This window comes from Ambystoma mexicanum, chromosome 10 (assembly GCF_040938575.1).
Source record: "Ambystoma mexicanum isolate Mex_15411 chromosome 10, UKY_AmexF1_1, whole genome shotgun sequence".
Classification (NCBI taxonomy): Eukaryota; Metazoa; Chordata; class Amphibia; order Caudata; family Ambystomatidae; genus Ambystoma; species Ambystoma mexicanum.
In genome coordinates, this window is record NC_090932.1 from 219380768 (window position 1) to 219404081 (window position 23314).

A 23314-nucleotide genomic window follows, 5' to 3' on the forward strand; every position below is an offset into this window, starting at 1 on the left:
GCAAAGAACCAGTGACCCTGGTGGGAGGGGGCAAAGCACCAGTGACACTGGTGGGCGAGCTTGGGACATCCACCAAAAACCCACAACGAGGGGCTGTAAAGTGGGTGCCCTTTGCTCGGCAGAGAACATTGCCTAGAAGATGTCTTTTTTCTGTTCATATACATATATTAAGCACGGGCTATCGTGTTATAGCACCGTGGCCCTCGGAACAGAATCAGGCACATACACAGTTGTGAGAGCATGGGCTATCCTGTTGTGTTGTTACAGATATGTTATGATAGGATGATATGATATGACATTTATAATGCACCTATACACACACGTGTTTCAAGGTGTGACACGGCACGGGAGGGGGTACAGAGGGAAGACAGAGACAACGATCTTACTAGGCCAGGTGACATTGAGATTGTGCAAGTGCAAGGGAGGGGAGAAAGGAAAATGTGGGGGGGCACAGGGAGGGGGCAGTGCAGTACATAGGATCAACAGTAAACAATAAATAGAATAAATAAACATAATAGGTAAAAAGTGTGGCCACCTTGTGGCAAGTGCAGGGGTGAGTGCAGACATCAAGTGTCAGGAGCTGGTGGGGACTGTAGGGTTACAGAAACAGCCCCCAAGTGCAGGTGTGGCCATGGAGGAAGTGCAGGAGTGCAGCTGGTGGGGGAGGGGACCTAGATCCAAGGTCAGAGGGATTTATACCATGCACAGCTGCCAGTTGCCTGCTCTGCAGGCACTCTTGTGGATCTTAAAAAGAGGGATGGTTTAAGTGAGTGGGGAGAGAGGGAACCCGCATGATAGAGTTGCTGTTGTGTTCATGCGTGCTGACATGGGGTTCCATGACCTCTACGTGTGTGTCTCTTTCCATGTGTGTGGTGTTGAAAGCGCAGAGGGGGTTGTGTGCATAGGGGGGCTTTCATGCCCCAGGGCTAGGATGCGTTGGCCGGGACTATGACCTGTAAGTTCATTGTCGAGTTGCAGTGTTCTGATATTTTTCTGTTGCTAGAGTTGTGTACGCGCGCAGCTAACTTGTTAAGCATCTAGGGTGTTTGAACTTAGAAGTGGAGTTTTAGTGTAGGGAGGCAAGCAGAGGGCCCACCCAGCATCTTGGTAAGGGGTGACTCTTTGGCAACATGTCGGTAATGGTGCCATTTTGGAAAGTAATTTATTGGGCGATGTCCTGAGGGAGCCCGGGGAGGGCTGGTATCTCTGGTGGTGGTTGGGGATGTTTTTACCCATGCATCCAAGCCCTACAATAAAACTGTGCATTATTGGCATTGAAAACATCATGATGGCCAGAACTCCCCAGAGAGTGCACAGGGAAAACATGAAGAATAGGCTGCCACCCATTTTTGCCTATGTTGTGAGCACAGGAGGGCACTGCCTAAAACCACCATTGGGCTACACACACAGTAGCCTGAAACCATTGGGAATGGCAATGCTGATTGCCAAAAGTAACCCAGAACTGTGGGGAATTCATTTTCTTAATGTCAAAAATGGATGCAATACTGGTGCTCACCACTATCAGAAAGCCGGCGTTTTAAAACCACCAGACATTTGTGTAAAACTGAACAAATGAACCCAAACCAGGCCAAGGAAAGACTTGCTAAGAGGTGGATACAATGTAAAACTATATTCTGAAATGACTTGAAGGAAGTAATTATTTAATGTATATATAAAAAATAGCTGGGGATGTCAGCAGCTTAAGTGAATTTGGGTTTAAAGCCACTAAAATCGAAATGTTTAGAATAAATGAGTGACCTACTTGTGAGTGTCACATAGGTTGCAATTGTTTAAATGTCATAGTTTTGAACTTAGAATCAGCATTCTAGCTGCATGTGCAAAAATTGTAAGTTGGATTTGAACGTAGAAAACTGGGAACTATAGTGACATTTAGCTGAATTCTGCCTCACAACTACCCCCGACAGGAGTTGAACTGGCTCAACAACTCTTCCCAGGCCTGGCTGCATTCTGCTGCCCCTGCCAAAAGGAGATGACACCGCTCTGATTGGAAAAGGGGAGGAGCACCTGGGGACTGCAGGAAGTTGAACAAAGCCATGTCCTGGACTCAGGCAAATGTTATATTGGGGGGGGTCGTAACATGGCTTCCTCTTGGGAGAAACTGGGAGGGGCAGTGCCTGTGAGAGCCAGCTGAGCTTGGGGAAAGTGGATAAACCAGAAATTCCACCATGTGCTTTGGAAAACCACACCCCTTTGGGGCCAGAGCATGATTTTAATAAGATGGATAATTCACAGTGCGGACTTGTCAAAATTATATAAATAACATCATCATTCTTGGGATTTTTCTGTGCACATTTTAAAAGGTGTTAGGACCCTGTGGTATGTTCTTGGGGATAGTAGCTGAAAAAAAGGTTGTTACTCCAAATGTATGCATGTTAAAAATCTGACACTTTATCATCTGAAACCCATATCCCTGGGGCACATTTGTGTAAAATCTGTAAAGGTTTAGAAGTCGTTATCTGGATGAAAAGGGGAGAATTCTGTCATAAGTGGACACAACATCGTACAAAGACAGGGATCGGATGGTTTGGTGCTACAGAAAATATGTTAACTGGACCTATAATATTAGAAAAATGGTACATAGATAAATATGTATTTGGGTCAGAAATAGATTTGTGTGCAATTTGACAAGGGGAGGTTCCTCTGACCATAAAACCTGCAGCATCACTCTGACACTCCATTTCTTTCCCCAAATCAAGGGAGAGAGGAAAGCTTGGCCAATGATAAGTGAAAGGGGCAGGCTTAGCTAGGCCCAGGCACACACCCATTTTCAAAACACATAAAAGGAACATTGAAACCCAGGTAGAGACATTCACTTTCCACTTTCTTGTGGGACGCTTTGCCGGGAGACTTCAGACTTCACATCCAGAGATCCAGACTTCAAATCCATCAATCTCCAGAGACCAGAAATTAACTCCAGAATTTGTAGCAGAGAGACCTGAATCCACAAGCTGAATCCTCTTCAGCAGGCCTCAAAACCAACCAAACTATTCAACAGCCAGGCGAGCTGTTTGAATTCTTTGCCAAGAACTTTTGCAAGAACCTGTAGCAGTATCCAGAACGCAGTGCTGTATCCGGAACCAGAGAGAACCAGAGACCAGATCGCTGTGAAGAACTGTTAGCAGAAGTCCAGCCAATCCTGACCCGATCGGTGACGAAGTCGCATTCCTGTCCAAAATCTAGTGTGAGTACCCAGCTAGCACTGTGCCAAAACCAACCTCTTAGTTTAAAATAATCTAATCCAAACTATTTTAGCCTATTAGAACTGCCTCCTAGAATCGTGTCATTCTGTCATCTTTAAACCTGAAAACTGTCATCTGTCATTCTGAGCTTTAAAATTTGAAATCCGAAAAACTACCTTTACTAAATCGGCCTTATCTCCAGAACCGTTTGGGCTAGGGGGTATTAAATGCCATCTTAAAGCTAAGATTCTAAGCTTTTCAATGAGCCTAGAATTGACCTCCTACTCCTCATAGTGCCTCCGTAATTGCGCTCGACACACGCGACTAAATTTGCCACAATTTGACATTTTGCTTAATTTCAGCCACGTTTAAAAATATTTGTCCTTGCTTTCCTTGCTGAAATTCGTGTGCAACCTGACAATCATTCATAGAGCATTGCTAAAGTGATTCTGAATTAATTTAAGTATCGCTCAATCACCCTGAACCTCCTATAGGGAATTAAAAGCAATTTGAGCATATTTTTCACTTAATTGCAACCACATAAAAGTATCTTGCCTGTGTTTAAAACTCCTACCTGTTTTCCTCTAAGCTTGCTAGGGGGGAAGTGAATTATATTTGATTGCATTCCTGAGAACTGTGTGCTTTCCTCCCATCTCTTTACCTTGCATAGAGGGGGGGAGGGGGTGAATTGTCAAAGAAAAGTGATTACATTGTCTTTTGTTGAAGTCATATCAGGTTTATTTTCTGTACTGTATTTTCATTCATCATTGCATTGTCCTTGAAGCCATAAAAGCATTCTCAGCTACTTTATCCTCCCTATATCACTTCTAAGCCATCAAAAAGAGTGTGCCACCGTAACATTATCCATTGTTGATCACTATCATCTTCACAAGTGTGCTATCAAACATTAATTTATTATAAAAGTGTGATATATATATATATATATATATATATATTGTTTAATTTTCAAATAAACCTTTTAAATTTGCAAAACAAACCTACTTCTTGGCTCAGCGGGGTCAGGGGGATTCTGAGAGAGGGGTGTTATATAAGGGTTGTCATCCACAGTAAATGAACTGGACATAAAAATACATCAATAAGGGCTTCCATCAGCATCCCAGACTAGGCATTGACTTAACTGTAGTGTTGAATTGAAGTCGCTTACAGTGGGCTACATGCAGCGATTGGTCCTAAATGCCAGATTTCACACCAGTGACTGCAGGTATGACACACATCTTTGAAGCTAGCGGTTAACTTGCTGAGTTATCTTACAAAGGTCCACAGCCGACCTTCACACGTATTCAGTAAAATCTCAAAACTCATGCGTGCAACTTCCATTTCAACCAGTAAATCCTCAGTCAATAAACACAAATACACCATCCCACCCCCTTCACTCTGCCCTCAGGAAGGTCCCAGCCACAACACCAACACATATACCAGATTTCATCTGCAATCTAAATAGTACCTATATTCCAATTACCCTCATGCCCATAGGGAGGCAAGGACACAAAGGTAACCCATCTACAACCTACCTCAATATGTGAAATCTACAAAAGAGTACACCACCCAACTGCCTCTATGTGCTACACAACACCTACATGCTCATGTCTTGACAACAATCGCACAACAACCACTCCACAAGGCCCCTGAAGTAGAGTATCCAACAAAAGGCAGAGTGCACTCAGCTAAGTAACCTAATGCTCCTGATTTTATCACAAACACTCAGTGAGGACTTGGAGGAATACTCCATCTAAAGCCCATGCAGAGGCACACAACAGACTTTGCCTGTAGTGTCTTTCCAGATTGTTGGCTGAAACATTCTGGGCTGTGCCTCAACAGAGAATCGGGGCTCTTACTTGAATCACAGGAGAAACTGGTGATGACATCCCCCCGGTTCATTTGGTAGGGCTTTTTGGCACAATTCAACATCATGGCCACCATGTTTCGTGAATGTTTAGTGAGGACCGTGGCAGCAGCGAGATTGATTCGAAGTCCAAACATGGATGAGGGTTTGTGGTGACAGGAGCCTACAGAAACCTGTGGAATTTCCACATACACATCCATTTGAATCTAAACTCTCTCTTTCTCAGACACACAATAGTTGAACACATCAGTTATCGTCTAATGCGCATCCAAGCTTTGGGAGTTATGCATGTAAAATGCTGTCCTGCAATTTTGAAGGCAGCTCCTCTGCTGGGATCATAGGTCTTATCCAGCTGGTATTGCCTCAACTTGGGGTAGGTGATCAGCACAGAAAGACCCAATGACAGAGTGATCAATAGTTGTAAAGGTGGAACCAATCATAGAAGGACTTATTAGGGGGTGCCCTCTGTTTCACAACCTGAACTCTTGTGTTAAAATGTCCAACAAGGCATGGATGAAATGTAGTTCTGAGTGGCCTACTGTGTCTAGGCCGGTTGATCGCACCTCGGACACCACCTGTCATGAAGTATAGACAGATCAAACACGGACCATACACGTGGTTCCCAAAAGTTCTTTTTCGAAGGGTGTGTTCAAGTCCCTGGATTAACTCAAAGGTCAGTGTTTCTCATGAAGGTTCAAAAGCATCCAAAACAAACATGTTCACAGTTCTCGTTAAGCCTGGGTTCTAGTCTCCCCGCCCCCTCCCCCCAGCCCGAGGCTTAGCACAACCAAACAAGTGTAGTACGTATGTGCATGTTACTTTATGCAAACCAAATAATTCCAGCTGAAATGTGTCTCATGATTCCCACCAGTGCTTTGCGTAGTCCCTCCCATTTGGTGCCAGTCTTTTAGCAAACTCATTCTCTAGAGTTTGTAGCTTTCTTGGTGATTTTCAGGTGCAGCTAGGAGAAGGCGGGGCTGCCTCCTTTTCCATTGTGTCAAGCACGCAGTAGATCCTAATGGTTGTCTCTGGTGGTAGTCAATCTGAAGCCGCCTTTGCTCAGGCCCAGAGGCAAAGGGAAACTGAGGGCCAGTGTACATTGTCTTTGGGGTTTCCATCTGGGGTTCTTGCTGCCTCCTTCCTTTAGGGTACCGGCTCTTTGGCTCTCCAAGCCTAACTGCTTCTTCGCCTTGTTATCTCCTTCCCAGCTCATAACCAGGGGCCTCTTCCCCAACATGTCCCCCTCTCCCAAGAGACATTCAGATTCCTGACCAACCTCCTTGCAGGTCTGCCACATACGTGTTTCTCCACCCACCTTACTTACTCAACACTCAAGTGTGGGGCATGTCGTTCCCTCAGCTCTTTGAACCCTCGGCTTATCTTCACCTGGGGTGCCCTCCTCGCTTTTCCTCTGTACTTCCTCCTGCTCAGATATCTCTCTGTTAGGCACCCCCAGCATTGCTACCTCCTCCTGGCTTCCCTTGAAACCACCTCTGTGGCTTTTCTTAACCCCTTCCTGGGAAAGGAAGCAAGTACTCTGAAACAGGAAGCAACAACACACTCTGAACATCCAGTTCTGTGGATAGTATCCTGGCTCATTGCCTCACTCCATAATACTACAGAACTGCACTCAGCACAGTCACATAGAGCCACACCGTGCAGCCAAGGGCCTGGCCAAAAGTCATGCAACAGATGTAACTCAATTTGGTCCATAGTTCGTCACCAAACGTCTTCCTCCCCCACTGACGCACACACTCTGTTGGCGACCCATTGTATGAAATGGTGCCAGAAATGGCATGCCGCAGCACAGGGATAAGGTGTGGAAGTTAGCAGAACCCACAGTCACTTTATGAACAATGCACCGCACTTGTAACACACGTCTGTGCACCACATAACAGCAACCATATCTTAGCTAATTTGGGTGGGGACTCAAGATACCCACTTCTGGGCGCCCACACATTGCCAGTAAGAAAACTTCAATCAGGCGCACTTCGTGATCCGTTCATCCAGAGTGGGCATGTAGCGCCCTGGAGTGCAGGTTCTACACAGGTGACTGCAATAGTGACTGGACCAAGTTGGCAAGATTGTTATCCTCCACTACATGTTGCATGACGTTGTGATTAGGTATCATGGGCCTCATTATAAGGCTGGTGCTCACGTAATGAAGCGGGCCGGTACGGGACCGGCCCCCTTCATTCCGGGAGCGCCGATTACGAGCTTCCCATCGCGGGATCCAGAACGGGCCAGATGTAATGGAGCCTGGAACAGAGGAAGCCACAGAGCTAATAGCTCCATGGCTACCTCCATTCTCGTAATGAGGCCCCATGTGTCGTGCATTCCTGACCTGGAGCATGCGGCTCCGGATAGTGACCTCTTATAAAGGAGTAGCAGCCTCCGCCTGGCTCTCGGGATGCTCATGATGGGTGAGTCACATGGCATGACAATTATAACAAGACTTGCTGAGTTCTAACCTGGCAATGTCCTAACCTGACAACAAGTCACCGTTTCCACTTAAAAATAATGATGTTCACATACTCTTAATACTATGCTCAGTACCAGCATATTTGTGTGGTAATAGTATGACATGATAACATTCTTATAAAGTGCATAATCTTCAGGACCATCGTCTAAGCGCTTTACAATCAAATTAAGGCATTCCACTAACATCACTCTAAATGTCACTCCCCTGCAACAAGATCCCATAACACACCCCAACCAAAAATGAACATCCGCCCCCCAACCACAGAAAGAACCAACTATGCAGCTGTCATGAAAATGCACCCAACCCATCCAAGAACCCAAGACAATTGCAGTACACACACCAGCCAGGAAGGCCCCCCCTACACCCTCCTGAACCCCAACAAGACTCCTATCACATAACCCAAACTTCAAGGCACATCCTACACACGCCCCAAACCCAGAAGGACCCCAGAAAATACCCCATCCAAAAAATCACACCCTAAATCCTCTTTACTTTAACCCGAGCAGGACCCAAGGACGCACTTCCCACACCAAACCCAAAATCCAATAACATTGTCATGGTCTATTCATGCTGTGGATGTTTCTCATTGCTAATGGGAGTGGGTGAAGGGAGTCAGGCAGTCACGGAAAGTGCTAAAGTGCTTTGGTACCTTCTTGGGCTGCTGCTTGTGAGGGGGTAGGCGGACTGTGGATGTGGGCCTAGCAGTGGAAGCAGGTCTGGGATCCCGAGACAACACTAGAGCAATTTAGGAAGGTGTGGTTTAGATCCGCGCCAGGGTGCAGGACATCATCCCAAAAAAACTAAGGTCATCTGTAGCTTCCCACAAATTACTAACAAACTCCAAATATTACAAAATAATGCTCTCAGATCAGCATTGAGTATCCTGAGGAGAGAACATATCTCAGAGACTAGAAGATAGTACAAATGTCTCTCTGTCAAGGACAGGATCCAACTCAAAATAGTCTCACTTACACATAAATGCCTTAACAATGCTGCCCCACAGTATTTAAGAGAAAAAAAACCATCAGAAAAATATCATCACGTCCCATTAGACCTACCAACGCCTTTTGCATCATTGCCCCAAGATTCAACCTAAAAAGCGCTAGTGGAAATAGCTTCCCTGCTCAGGCTGCCCTAGCTTGGAATGCCCTCCCCCTTCACCTGCGAACTGACCAGACCTTCCAAAGCTTCAGGATAAGCACAACAAAGTGGCTAGTTCTGAATGACATCTAACTGTGGTATGCTCCTATACCTTACTTATGCCATACTTGTTGTTTCTTTTCAATGCACGTGTTCCTCCCGGCAATATAAGTTCCCTTACATGCCGTGACCTTTGTAATGTATCTGTAACTGTATTACTGTTTTGTAGATTTGTCACTGTACTGTTTCCTCACCTTCATTGTATGTATGCAGCTGTTTTCATCAAAGTTTTATTGTAATGTGCACAGCTACCTTAGGGTGTGGTGCGCTTTATAAATCAATAAACAAACAAACAAACAACCTTTTGCTTTCGGTAGCAGTTGATGCACCCAGTGGTTTACTGACCAGAGGGCCTGTTCCATATATTTGTAGCTGTCCTCTGCATGCCATCTTCCTCAATACATTGGTCTCATCTAGCATGCAGGGGTGGACTGGCCTATAGGGAACTCCAGAGATTTCTTGGTAGGCCTCTTCACACTGTGCCTCGTGTGTGGTAAACTATTTTATTTCCAATTAGTACCCGGCGAGGGTCAAAGAGCTTGGAAAAAGCAAGCTCATTGGCCCTTGCCGGGGCATTACCTGCCCGATAAGACTCCGGTGACTGCCGCATTCCGGAGTTCTTTCCATGAGCGGCCACCATGGAATGGGAGATGGGACTGCGTGTAGTCCCTTCCCCTTCTTTGGCAGTCAATTTGTTTGTTTACTTTTTTTCTACATTCGTTTTAATGGCAACATGGAAAGGGAGAAGAGACTACGTCTAGTCCCTTGACCCCAATCCGTGGAGGTAATTTGTTTTGCTCTTTTTTCTGAAGTCGAGAAACGGTCATAGCGCCATTTCTCAACTCGAGAAAAATTGGGGTACTAATAGCAATATAACCCTCGGAGGGGGGTGCATTGCCTCTCGGTAATGCCCCCAGGGCTCTGTCAAAGCCCTCACTTTGCTCAGGCTTCTTACTATGGCTCTGGGGCATCACTCTACCAGTGAAGCCACCCTTCCTCGGGTTATATTGCCTAAATATTCTCTTAGGAAAAGGGTTGTGCTTGCTGAAAATGTGTAATATGGAGCCCCCATGAATATTACTTACAGGGCCTCTTTTGGTTCCAAGTCCACCCCTGCTTGCATGGATATCCCCAGCTGCCTTGCCAGGCTCTTTCTGTCTAGACTGCCTTCACCATCCCCTCAAACGCTGTGCAATGGCCTGGCGGAACAGTGAGGTTCCTGTAAGCACAGCCTGGTCATCAGCTCCTGATACTCTGGTCGGTGGTGCTTCGCCATGAGCCGAAGGAGCCGACAATGTGAGGATTGTATATGTTCACGTTCTCACTCCATTTGGGGGTGCTTGGCTTTTTGTGTCCTGTAGGTTAAGGGAGCACTCGAGCCTGCTCTGCAGAAGAGTAGGCATTTTGTGAAGCAGGGGAGACCTTTTGGGTGGATGGAAAAAATATGCGGTATTTATGCACTGAAGGACAAATCAATATCAATGCTGTACTCATCAAATAGAATATTTTCAATGAATGCTGAATACAGTGAATCCAACAGCATTCAATGGGGAGGGTCTCAAAAGCATCTCTAGCACACCCTCTAGTTCAAATACTCCCAGCATGCATTTTTCTGACAGCACCATTGTGCAGGATTCTAAACATTTTAAAGTGCATTTTTATTCACACCAGTGCTGTTCCATGAAAAAGACATGGCAACATGTGTCAGTGTGAGTCAGCTGCTAGGCAGTCCAGGGTGCCCCAATCAGTGTCATGCACTGGTAGGGTAAGTGGTATAGCCAGGCCGTGGGGGTAGTCCCGGGAGGATAGCGATCCCCGGTCCGCGCTTAGAAACCCCTGGATATTAAGCGCGCAATAAATACGCAACTAAGAAATATTCCGGTAACAGCGCTTCGATGCCCCTGGGCTGTGTGAGCGCTTTAAAAATGCTAAATCAAATAAATAAATATATTTCATGGTAATCGGCATGAGATGACAGATGGGTTATATGCTAAGGGTCACAGTGACCTGTGAGTGGTATGCAGTGCCTGACGGATGCCATGGTAACATGACGTAGAGTGAGATGGGATTTCCATAGCAAGTGCCCTGCAGTCATGTGTGGGTTTCTCGGTGTGGGTTACTGCCACAAAGTAGCAGGCTGTGGTGGCGTGGCATGGAAATGACTCCATTAAAGCCCACATAGTTTTGGAGGTGGTGGCGGAGCCTCCGCGCCTACCACATACGCTGGAGTCGCTGCGCCGCAGAGGGACTCCAGCGTATGTGGTAGGCACCAGTCCGCCGTGGAGAGGCAGCATCCTAGGAGTGTGGTGGCGATGAAGGAGAATGGAAAACAATAACACGGCTTAAAGGGCTCAGTGACAACATGGCGGGAGTCTTCAGAACAGGCACGACTGTAATGAAACACCGGTGTGTATGGACCATGTTCCTTTCATGTAGGTTTCTTAAAGAGCGTCGACACAACTCAAAAGAATTATCAGTCAGCTTTTCGAAAACACTTTTTACCCATAATCGCAATCAGCGGCGTCGCCAGGAATCAAATTTAGGAGGAGCACAGAGGGGGCCAAAGACAAAAGTAGGGGGGGGCACAGACAAAAGTAAGGGGAGCAGATGATCACTGCTTGTGTAGGCCCTACCAAAAAAATCTGGATTGAAAGTGGATTGCTACTGGATTTTCCCAAACATTTAAATCCTCTTTAAATCCTCTTTAACTCCAGAAACTCCCATTGTACTGAGAGGATTGCTTTTGGCTTCTTTTTGGCTTCATGCACCCTGAAATATGTTAATTAACAATCCTCAGTGGAATGCAATCCCAAAACAATCCAAGCAATCCAATCCCCAACCAATCCACTAAAAATCCAAAAACAATCCAATCCCCAACCAATCCACTAAAAATCCAAAAACAATCCAATCCCCAAACAATCCACTAAAAATCCCAAAACAATCCAATCCCCAAACAATCCTATAAAAATCCAAAATCAATCCAATCCCCAACCAATCCTATAAAAATCCAAAAGCAATCCAATCCCCAAACAATCCACTAAAAATCCCAAAACAATCCAATCCCCAAACAATCCAGCAAAAATCCCAAAACAATCCAATCCAATCCCCAAACAATCCAGCAAAAATCCAAAATCAATCCAATCCCCAACCAATCCTATAAAAATCCAAAAGCAATCCAATCCCCAAACAATCCACTAAAAATCCCAAAACAATCCAATCCCCAAACAATCCAGCAAAAATCCCAAAACAATCCAATCCCCAAACAATCCAGCAAAAATCCCAAAACAATGCAATCCCCAAACAATCCTATAAAAATCCTAAAGCAGTGCCATCCCTAAATAAATACAAAAGCAATGGATTACATCTGGCTTCCTTTTGGCTTAATGCACCCTCGTAGAGATCCAAAAGCAATGCAATGCATTCCCCAAATAAACCTTTTGAGATCCAAAAGCAATTAATGTAGTCACCAAATAATACTTTACAAATCAAAAAAACAAAGCAATCCCAAAAATATCCTTTAACAATATAGTCATTGTTTTGGTTTATGAGCTGGAAATAAATTTAGGAGTTTCAAAAAATAATGTTTACTATAATCCTGAAAAGAAACGCTTAAAAAACACATTTGGTGCACCTTGTTGAATTGGGCTTTAAAAGCCTCACTGTGGCTTAACTGCTGCCCATTTTAGAGAGTTGCATTTTGAATTGTTTTTAGAACTATAGTGATGACTTATTAGGTCAGTCATTTAGGTAAAATGGCCATGAAAATCAAGACCATGTAATGGCATATTAACTTTTTTAAAAAGAAGCAACACATTTTTTCCCCCACTATATTTATTAAAAAGAGGCAGAGATTCAATCGGACACTGTGTGCATAACACACAAACACAACTGTAGCAATCCGAAACACGGGTGCTTTACAATTTAAAAATAAAGGGTGAGAGGGGCCCCAGAACCAGTCTGGTGGGGTGCAGCCCAGGGAGCAAGGGTGAGAGGGGACACGGAACCAGTCCAGGGAGATTGGGGGGGGGGGGTCACACGAGTATACAGGCCCAGCCCAGGGAGCAAGCAAGTCCGGTGGGATCCAGCCCAGGAAGCAAGGGTGAAGGGACCCAGAACCAGTCCAGAAAGTCACACGAGTATCCAGGCAGTAAGCAAATCCGGCGGGGTCCAGCCCAGGGCGCAAGGGTTGGAGCGGTCCCAGAACCAGTCCAGGGAATCACACGAGTATCTAGGCCCAGCCCAGGGAGCAAGCAAGTCCGGTGGGGTCCAGCCCAGGGAGCAAGGGTGAGAGGGGACACAGAACCAGTCCAGACAAGTATCCAGGGCGAAGCCAAAGAGCAGGGGAATGCAGAACTACACTTGTGTAGAAAAGACGAGGTTTGGCTCCTTCATCCGGTAGTTCCCAATTTTATTTTGGGGGCTTTTCTGTACTCTGATGCAGAGAGTACTGGAATGCCAATTTCCCTGGCTTTAACATGGATAAATTCTGAAATGCAAAAAAGATGTATAAAAAGTTTGAAAAGAGCAATCAACGTACTTTTTGTTTGTTTATATAAAGTGCACCAGACCCAAAGGTATTGGGGCACAAAAAGCAAAAGAGGGCTGTTCAGCTTAGGTTACATTGCTGTGTGTTACAGTACAATACATGATAAACAGTGCTGGCAGATATCATACAAGTAAGCAAATGGTGGCAGGAGGCATCAGACAATTATATACAGTAGTAGTAGTGGTAGGAAGTCAGATGTCATGTTCCTTAATCCAAGACATGTCTTGGTGGGAGAGAATTCCAATTTTGGGCTGCTTTGACCAGGAAGCTATTACCACCTGTCTTCATACGTTTGAATCTGGGCACTCGAAGTAGGTTGGCAGTGGCTGTTCTGGAGGGGTGGTTGGTAGATTGTCCCAGGAATCTAGTGGTGAGGTACTGTGGGGTGGCCATGTGTAAACATTTATGAGCCAGGGAAGCCGATTTGAGGAAGATTTTATCTTTAGTGGAGAGCCAGTTATTGGATCTTCTGAGGTCAGATATGTGGGCTTTTTTAGGAATGCTCTCTCAAAGCATTATTTTGTAGATCTGAATTTTGTTGGTGATATATTTGTTACACCCTACATATAGGGCAATACAATAGTCCAATTTGGATATTACCAGGGCTCTTGCTAGTATGATGCAGTTATTGGGTGTAAGGAAAGGCCTAGCTGCTCTAATTAGCTTGCAGGTGTAAGTAGTAGCGGAGGACATGGAGTTTACTTGTTTTTTGAGTTTTAACTTCCTTGGCTACTGTAATGTTATTGTTGTCTATGATGAAGTTAGAATAGGATGAAGTTAGAAAAGAGAAACATTTATTTCATAGGGGCACAAATCAACTTTTGTTTAACTCTAATGGCACTTACTTACCTCTGATGCTTTTGATGGACCAGGGTTGGGATTTGGATTGGGGAAAACTTTCTGTGGCTCCCGCCTCCGCCTCTTTATCCACTGAAGGGCCAGTTCCAAGCAGTGCACAAATGCTACCTGCTGACGGGAATCCACTGTGTCCCAGTATGCTGAAATAATAGCACAAATAATATTACACATTTTAATACAATGCAGTTTTTCAAAGCACATACCGGTTAAGCTTTCCACCATATTGTCATCTTTGTCTATCGGGGGCCAATCAACCTTCTGTTGTCCCTGGTCCATAATCTCCAAATGACGATTCCATGCTCCCCCCTCAAGACACTGCTCATGTCTTCTTCACAATGGGCTATGTCCTGGGGCACGTGAGCACCGGGGGACTGTAATAATGGTGGTGGTGGTGGTGCGCTACACAAATCAACTCATCATAAACATTCCTATATGATTCTTAACAAATACCCCTTGCATTATTGAAATACACCTTTTAGAAGCTACGAGAGATTCAGATGGCCGGCATAGTATCAACTAGTGACTCACAACAACTTACCACCCGACAATACAATTGTTCCAGAGTAATCCTTTTTCATAATCGCATCTTTTCCGTCGTGGTCCAGTTCTACAGTATCAAAAAAGGCACGAATCATTGCCAAGCAAGTCGTCAGTAATAAACTGCAAATCCTCTCTTCCCAAGCACTGAATGGTATCGGTGGTCTGAAAGACACCCAAATGTTAAATACCCAATGCAAGGCACAAAATAGTTTTCTAAATTTGAAAACAGATATTTAATTTCAACTATTCGCTGATATAAACTTTATGAAAAATAGCAACTAGTAATGCATGCTATTTGAGCAAGGGGGAACAAAAACAACAATCTTACTAGGCCCAGTGACATTGAGAACGCGCAAGTGCATGGGAGAGGGAAAGGGGAAAGTGCATTGAGGGGACGGGAAGTGTGGAGCAGAGTAGAAACAGATACATTATAGAAAATAAATAATAAAAAGGCAACAAACAGTGGCAGTGCAGCCAGCAAGTGGCAAGTGCTGGGTTAAGGCAAGTGCTGGGTTAGGGGAGCAGACAGGTTATGCCTGATAAGTGCATGAAGAAAAAGAGGGGGGCAACTGTATGGTACCCCAGTACAAGGGGTGGCCCGCAGGCAGTTTTGGGTGGGTGACAGGTACCAGGACTTGTCTAGAGACCGCATCAGGTGTGACGGGGGAGAGAGAGGAGAGAAGAGGGGGGCCAAAGAGATCAATTACAAAACAATGTGTGCACCAGCAAGATCAGTCTCTAGTATTGCATATGAGAAAACAGTCACAAAATGGCTTTCTACCCACATCTCGCACACACTCCAAACTCACTTCGCACTACCATGGAACTTCAGAGAGATTGCAATGTGTATGATTTACATATTTGTCCCTGCATTTATGTTCAGCTCTCTTTTGTGGCATATTTGAATTAAGGATGCTATGTTTATAATACTGCTTAACTCTATATAACACCTGATTATTATCAGAATAACATTTCTACCAACAATGCTGTACACTGTTGTGTCACGGGAAGCGATGAAACGCAACCTTTCACCTCTTGACAAAACAGAAGTGGCATCACATAGCATTGTTCCTAAATACAATACTAAAAATATGGTTACACTATTACCATAATATGATATACATTTCATACAAGAATGGATAACCATATGTATCATTAATATCAGTGTGTATAGGCCCATATTGCCAAATCGCTGTGAATTCAAGTAGATGTCCAAGGCCAAATGATAATGATGTGTTAAGCACTTTTCCTTAAGCGCATTATATAGAACGAATATACATGCAATATCACACACATCGCTACAGCCAGTGCTTAACCCACTGAGCTATCTTACCGGCTATAGCAAAATTAGTAATTATATGTCTGAATGTTCTCAAAGTGAGAAAGCAAATTGCGCTCTGTAGTGGATACCATTCAACTGATAACTGATTAAACAGCTAAACAGCAGGCCATTTCATCTACAGGTGTGGTGCAAAGCTGGCCACGTGTCAAGCCTGCGTGGAGCTACTTTTCAGGCTTCAGTGGTTGGCAAAATAGGGAAAGCAGTGCACTCACATGACATCCCGTAATCTGGGCACTCGTTACCTCATACATGCAAACATCCTGAACCCTTTAGTGCTGCCTGTTACTTTGCAATCCAATCACTCAACTGGTATTACATGAAGATAAAACGTGATTAAAAGATTTAAAAAACACATAGCTGGTGAAATATGCAAAATAATGGTGATATGATGCATCTGAGTCAAGTTACACGAAGACGTGTACAGAATCACTGTGGCAGATAGCCACCTCACACACAGTAATGATAGTTTAAAAAAAAATGGTACACTCAAGATGGAATGTCGTGTGATGAGACAGATGGCAGAAAAAAACATTATGCATACAACTTACGAAAAGTTAAATGAGACAGCAGGCATCACTCACAGGGTAAGCTACCAGGAGAGGTAGAGCAATACAGAAGAGACAGGAAGACAGAGAGAGTAGAAGAGATAGCAGGAGCCACCAGGAGAGACGGGGCAAGACAGCAGGTCACAGGGAGACAGCGCAGAAGTGACAGCAGGTATCATAGAAAGAGTAGAAGAGACAGCAGGAGTCACAGAAGGAGCCTCCAGGAGAGAGAGCAAGACAGCAGAAGAGACAGCAGGTCACATGGAGGGAGAGCAGAAGACACCGAGAGGGGGCAAGAAGACAGAAGAGACAGCAGAAGTCACTCACAGGGGAAGTTACTAGGAGAGACGGGCGCAATACAGCAGAAGAGACAGCAGGTGACAGAGAGAGAGCAGAAGAGACAGCAGGCCATAGAGGGATAGATACTGAGGGAGAGAGGGGCTGCACGAGAAACCTTGTAGAGACAGCAGAAAGAGAAAGAAGGAGAAAGAGAGAGAGACCGACAATTGCCAGAAAGAGAGCCAGCAGGGAGACAGCTGGAGGCAGAGAGAGCTAATATGGGAGAAAAGAGAGTGCGTGAGATACACAACCGGAAGAAAAAGCAAGAGGCCGGTGTGTCTGAAGAAGCAGTAACTCACCCCAGCTGCTGACAGTGACACCCGGAGCAAGGTGATCCTCATGAGAGGCTGCAGCGGCGTGCCAGAGGGAGCAAGATGGACAGGCAGCAGGACAATATACAGAAACAGATCAGAGAGACAGGCGAGAGGGAGCGCAGGATACACGGCAAGGCTAGCAGGAGGGAGGCTCGAGGCACTCCAGAAGCAGGGACAGAGTGACAAGCTTAGAGGAAGTCTGAGGATAGGATACACTGCAAGAGAGGGATTATGAAAATGGAGAAAAGGTGCGCGCAATAGCCAATGGGGCACAGAGTGAGTATGAAAGGGGAACATCAATAGGAGAGTGAGAGACTGCTGTGTAGAAACGGCAAGATAGCGAAACAAAGTGGTTAATGGAAGCAAATAAAAGACACACCTTGCTTCTCCCCAACTGCCCTCCTGCCTCTCTTCTCCCCCAACTGCGACCTACAGCCATCTGCCTCAACTGTTCCCACCTCCCTCTTCTCCCACAACTACCCCCTTCTGCCTCAACTGCCCCACCCCTCTTCTCCCCCCAACTACCCCAGACCTTTCTCCAACTACCTCCCTTTTTGCCCCCAATCTGCCTCAACCCTTCTCCCCCATACACCCCATCTCCTAATCGCGCACACACACAATATCGTCTAACCACACAAAAACTCCCACGCATCCAGCTACTCGATCACTCCCTTGGCGCAGTTGAAGTGATCAAATGTACAATATGAAACACCCTAGGTCTCCAAATATGGGCTGTTGCTAGTCAATCGGAGATATGGCAACTCCTGTTAAATTAATACAAACTTACATTATTATGGCGCTTAGAAGCAGCTGAAATCATTTGGCAAGCGCTTTAGAAAAGTAAAATTATTGCTTCCTTTATTTCAGAAAAAGATGTCCTTAAGTCACAGTACTTTGGGTGGCAACAGTGTTATTGTGAACGAAAGTGCACGATGAATTAAGAGCTCAAATTAACAAACAGATGCAATCTTTTGAAGTCATACTAGCACCGAAACCGGAGCTCCATAGCATCAACACGTGTACTTAGATCCCCTTCTGTGTGAGCCCCTCTTTGTGCTTTCGTGCTTGCCATTTTCGTTCTCCTCATATTCTGTCCCCCTTTTCACACCAGCTGTGTTCAAACATGCTTTCGTTCAGTCGATCGCATCACTCTGCAGATTCAATCATTGTTACTTCGCTTAAGCCCCAAAACAAAAAATATGTTCATCCAACACCACGTTTCTTGTTGATCAGCAGCGATCGATCGAGGTAAGAAAAGCGCTGCAATTGCTAATGGCCGCGTGTGTACAATTCAAAGCAGCATCTGCCGAAAGTTAGCTTAGAAAGCACATCTATGCAGCAAAAGTCATCCCGGCTCCCCAGAAACAAATGCACCCCTGGCTGTCCAAAACTGTTCCCAATTCCCTGCAAATACCTCAGATTGCTCTACTTTTAAAGGATTCCCACACCACAGTGTGTCCACACGAAGCTGCCGCCATTGTTTAAAGCAGGACGGGAAGTTACCTTCGTGTCGTCCTGGAGGGGCATGCCGGAAGTCGGCTTTTTTTTTTGTTGAAACGGCAAGAGCTGCACTTTAAAGCTGCTTTCCAGACAAAAAAGAAGGATGATGGCACAAATAACACATTTGAGACACACTGCTGGGTCCACGTGCTTCTCGAATAAATGTGTTCTTCATACAATCAATGCTTTAAAGTTTAGGAAGCCTGAGACAAAAAGCTGAAAAGGTAGCTCAGTAGGTTCAGTGACGTTAGTAGAGATCTCACATGTTTAGAAATGCCTATAAATAGTATTCCCCTTTTCCAATGTCTTTTGAAATATTTTGTAAGGTGTAGCTTACAATTATTAATAATTTTTTAACAACTAAGGCAAGTCATCTTTCCCAAATGCTCCATGGAGATCTAACTTGCCAGCACCTTCACCACCCAACACCTCCCAATTATGGCCACCAAGCATCTCACTAGCAGCTCACCCCAATACCCTCTTACCACCCAAAGTCACCCAATATCTCAACCACATATCCCCACCACCTATGGTAGCCGGTTGAAGAAAAAAAACACTAGCCACAAACTTAAAAATAGGACTACACTCCCAATATACCCCCTCACAATCCCCATGTCACTGTGGAACCCCACAGTAAATAATGACAATTTCCACCACTGGTCCTGGATTCAAGCAGTGCTGATTTGGCTGTGAATGTGAGAATTGCTTACTTGTGATCTTCATTACTCCTAGTCATGTTCTTCCTCGTCACAGTACCTATCATTGAGGCCCCGTCTCCAGTAGAAGGACCCTTCTTCCATCTTTTTTGTTTTTCCGCCTCTATCCGTCATCACGTACATTATTGTGCCCGCCCATAAGCCTGTAGTTCCATACTTCATAATCATATGGACCCAGACATCTCCACTGGGCCGTATGCAGTGGATTATAAGTACTGTAACGAGCAAGAACAGGACTAGAGGCAATGAAGAGTATGGGGGTTGTGATGGTTGTCATGTGGGTGTGGTTTGATGAGGAGATAATGTGGTGGTGATATTGATGTAATGTCTGATGTGGTTGTGATGTGGGATGAGAAATCAAGGGGTTCCCCTTAAAATGTGTCCTCAAGGGACAATCAGGCAGCTTAGGCAAAGGCAGTTGACCTAATTATTCTCTCACTTAATCTCCCAGGGCACATATTACACAGCCCAGGGGGCCTTCCAGACACTTCCATGGATACGTGATTGAGCACAATGCATGACCAGCTTAAAATGCATGCTGTTTGGGGCTCCCTTGGCTAAAGAGGGGAAACCCCATCTGAGGAGCCTGTGGGGTACATATATTATAATGGAGATATGTGAAACCTCCACTGAAGGAATCGTAAGACCGTGAACAAAAGCCAGCGTGTGTTGCAGCAGATGTCAACGGTACACAGGGCCCTCCTCTGCCGAGAACCAAGTCGGGGAGAGAAGTGTGCCACTGTGGTCCGGCCTTGACTCCAGAGACAAGAAAAGCCAAGTGGTTCATCACAGCCATTGAGTCGAGGGGAGAGCCAATAAGAAACCGAACTGTGTTGAACAAAAGTAACCAACTGCTAGTTGATAAAAGCACAAAGAACTGTTAATGCGAGAGGGGAAAACGAGCTACAGAGGTGTAAGGCACCACGTGGGTGCTCACTCGGAAAACGCTGGGCGATTACCCTCTGGTTGAAACTACCGTTAACAGAAAGCCTTGGGAAACGCGAGAAAGGTGTCAAAGTGGTCATGATATGATATGGCATTTATAATGCACCTATACACAAGTGTTTCAAGGCGCGACGAGTCAAGGGAGGGGGAACCTAGGGAAGACAAACAGCGATCCTACTAGGCCAGGTGTCATTCAGATTGGGCAAGTGCATGGGAAGGGGGAAAGTGTGGGGGGGGTCTAGTAAATCCTCATACACCAGTCTAGTAAAATCCTCTGTACAGTTGAAAGTCTTTGATCGGCAGATGATTGTGAAGCTAAGGAAAGTGAATCAGGATAAGTGTAATGCAGGATATATATATATGCAGGCTTTAGATTCGAGTACAAATGGACAGAGAGGGGCAATTAGAGAGGTCAAGAGGACGAAGATGAAGTGGGAGATTGGAAGAGTAATAAGGGTTTTGATGGTCAAAAGAGGTAGGGTCTGGGAGTAAGTTAGCAGTTAGATCGTTAGTATGTGCTCGCAGATGCGCCCTGGGTGCTCACAGAGGCAGTGCCATTACATGCAGATCAGGACGTGTGCCCACAGATAATGATAATGATGTGTTATTTATACGCAGATACGTCCTCAGTGCTCAGAGGATGTGCTGGTGCATGCAGAGTAACTCCCTCCAGGAGCCCATTAATGTGTCCTAGCTGCCAAAGGCAGTGCATGGGCATCCCAGGTGGCAAATGTGCCAGCAGATGTGCCACAGGTGCTCGCAGAGCTAATGTAGGTGTATGCAAAGTGAGAAAAGGTGGTCACAGAAGTTGCTGAGAGTTACACAGAGCAGTGTCAGTGCACACATAGTGGGTACAGGTACCCACTGATGTGGGCTAGGTGTGTACAGGGGCAAAACCTTTGCACAACTAGTGAGTGCAGGTGCCCATAGAAGTGCCCACAGATGTGTTCTCTCGGTTCACAGTGCCAGTAGCGGAGAATGTACAACTTTGGTCTCAGACTGCTCTGCGTCAAACGTAACATAAGCAGCACACCTAGTCTTGCTGTTTTCTTCAAATTCTGATGTTTTAGTCCCTATTTTAAAGGCAGGACTACAAGTACCAGAATGCAATGAAAACCTGAACTGTATGTAGCACTTACAACTGACCTGGGGCAACTTAAAATCTCTCGCTCAGTGATTACCGGTAGTCACAAAAGTGCCTCTGTTGCCCAAAGCTCAGTGAAGGAGCTCTGAGTGAATACAGGGCACTGCAGCCAGCACCGTGGACAAGAGCAATAGGTGGAGGGGATAAGGTCTCTGCCCCTATTATTTAGGTAATATTCAATTTGCTGCCCCCTCACTCCCGCCAACCATTTGAATTTTAGCCTATGGCAAGGAGAAGCCTGGACACTGTGTTCAGTAACCAAGTGCTGCTGCTTAGAAACCTTTCTGTTGTAAACTGCTTAATCACAAATAAATGCTTCTGTTGTGCTGAGAGCAGTTATTACGAAATTAAACTGTGGGTTCATGGGTGCCAACTTTTGATTTCCACTACAGGGGCAGAAGTACTTCCACCTCCGCCCTGAATATAAGCAAGCGACCAGCAGCCTAACCCAAACACATTTTTATAAATATAGCACTTGTTTTTTATAAGGAATTGCAGAAGGTCATACAATTAACAACTCGTTTTTAATAAATAATGCCTCAACAACACTCTGCACAGCAAGGAAATGCAGGCTAATAAGGTGGGTCCCGTGTTATTGTTATTTTGACTTTGTATTCAGCCGGGAAATGCTGTCAACTTGTCAGAGTTTTCCAGCTGAATACAAACTCAAAACGAACAATAGAACATGTATTTGGTGCCAATAACGAGGCAAGGCCTGTGTTCCGCACACTAAAATATTTCCAATATTTTAGTGCGGAAGACATGCCTACGTTATTGGTTCCAAATGGGAAGATTATGGCTATGCCTGCCTCTGCAGAGCAATGAGGCAGGCTGAAGGTGACAGTCCCGTCTCACCTGAAATAGGAATATAGTCGGGAGAGAGGGGCTGTTCACCAGGTACAGTGGACTTCACTGACATTGTTCAATGAAGTCCACTGAACCGTCCCTCTCTCCTGACCCAGTAGTACACTGGCCTCTGCCTCCTCCACCATTCCCTACCAGCAATGCAACTCCGACCTCGACTTCGGGGCTCAGCTGGCGGCTCCGCGGCTGCATCAAGTGAGGTATTGCCAGCAACAGTGTTTAGGCCTGACCGCTGCCTTGGCCCACGCTTGCGCATAGTGTGGGCATGTGAGGAAATTACACAATGTCACTGCTCAATGCGCAGGCGTGGGCCAAGGCTATGCAAGTGTGATCCAGTCTGCTGCAGCCTGTATCTCTCAGTCAGAGAGTGCAGTGCTGCTGATTGACTTCTCGTCCTAAAACCCTATACTTTTATTTTAAAAAGAACCGCACCGGAGCGGTTTCTTTTTAAAATAAAAATATAGGAATGGTAACAGTGGAAAAAAAAAGGTAGAGGAGCACCGTTAACACCCGCTCTCCCTCACTTTGATCACTGGTATACAGAGGGGCACAGCTGTACCAGGTGGCAGGCAGGAGACAGGCAGCCACCGTCTAGCTAGTCAGGTGGCGCGATGGGAGAAGGGATGGCCGAAGTGTTAGCCATTTCTTCTACCCATTGCTGCAAATTTGTATACCCAGAATGTTAGCGACTAGGCATTATTTACTGGAGAATTAGTCAAGTGCAGTTGGACAAATAAAATGCAAAATAATTGAACCTAAACTCTGTGGAATGTTTAGCCAGTTTAAAATGCTAAATAACTGCAACCAACATTGAAATTAGTTTGACATTATTTTACCAACATATAAATGCAGTAAAAATGTGTGACTATGTTGCTGGATTGGTTTTATTGAGAAACAAGTCGGAAAAAATCCAAA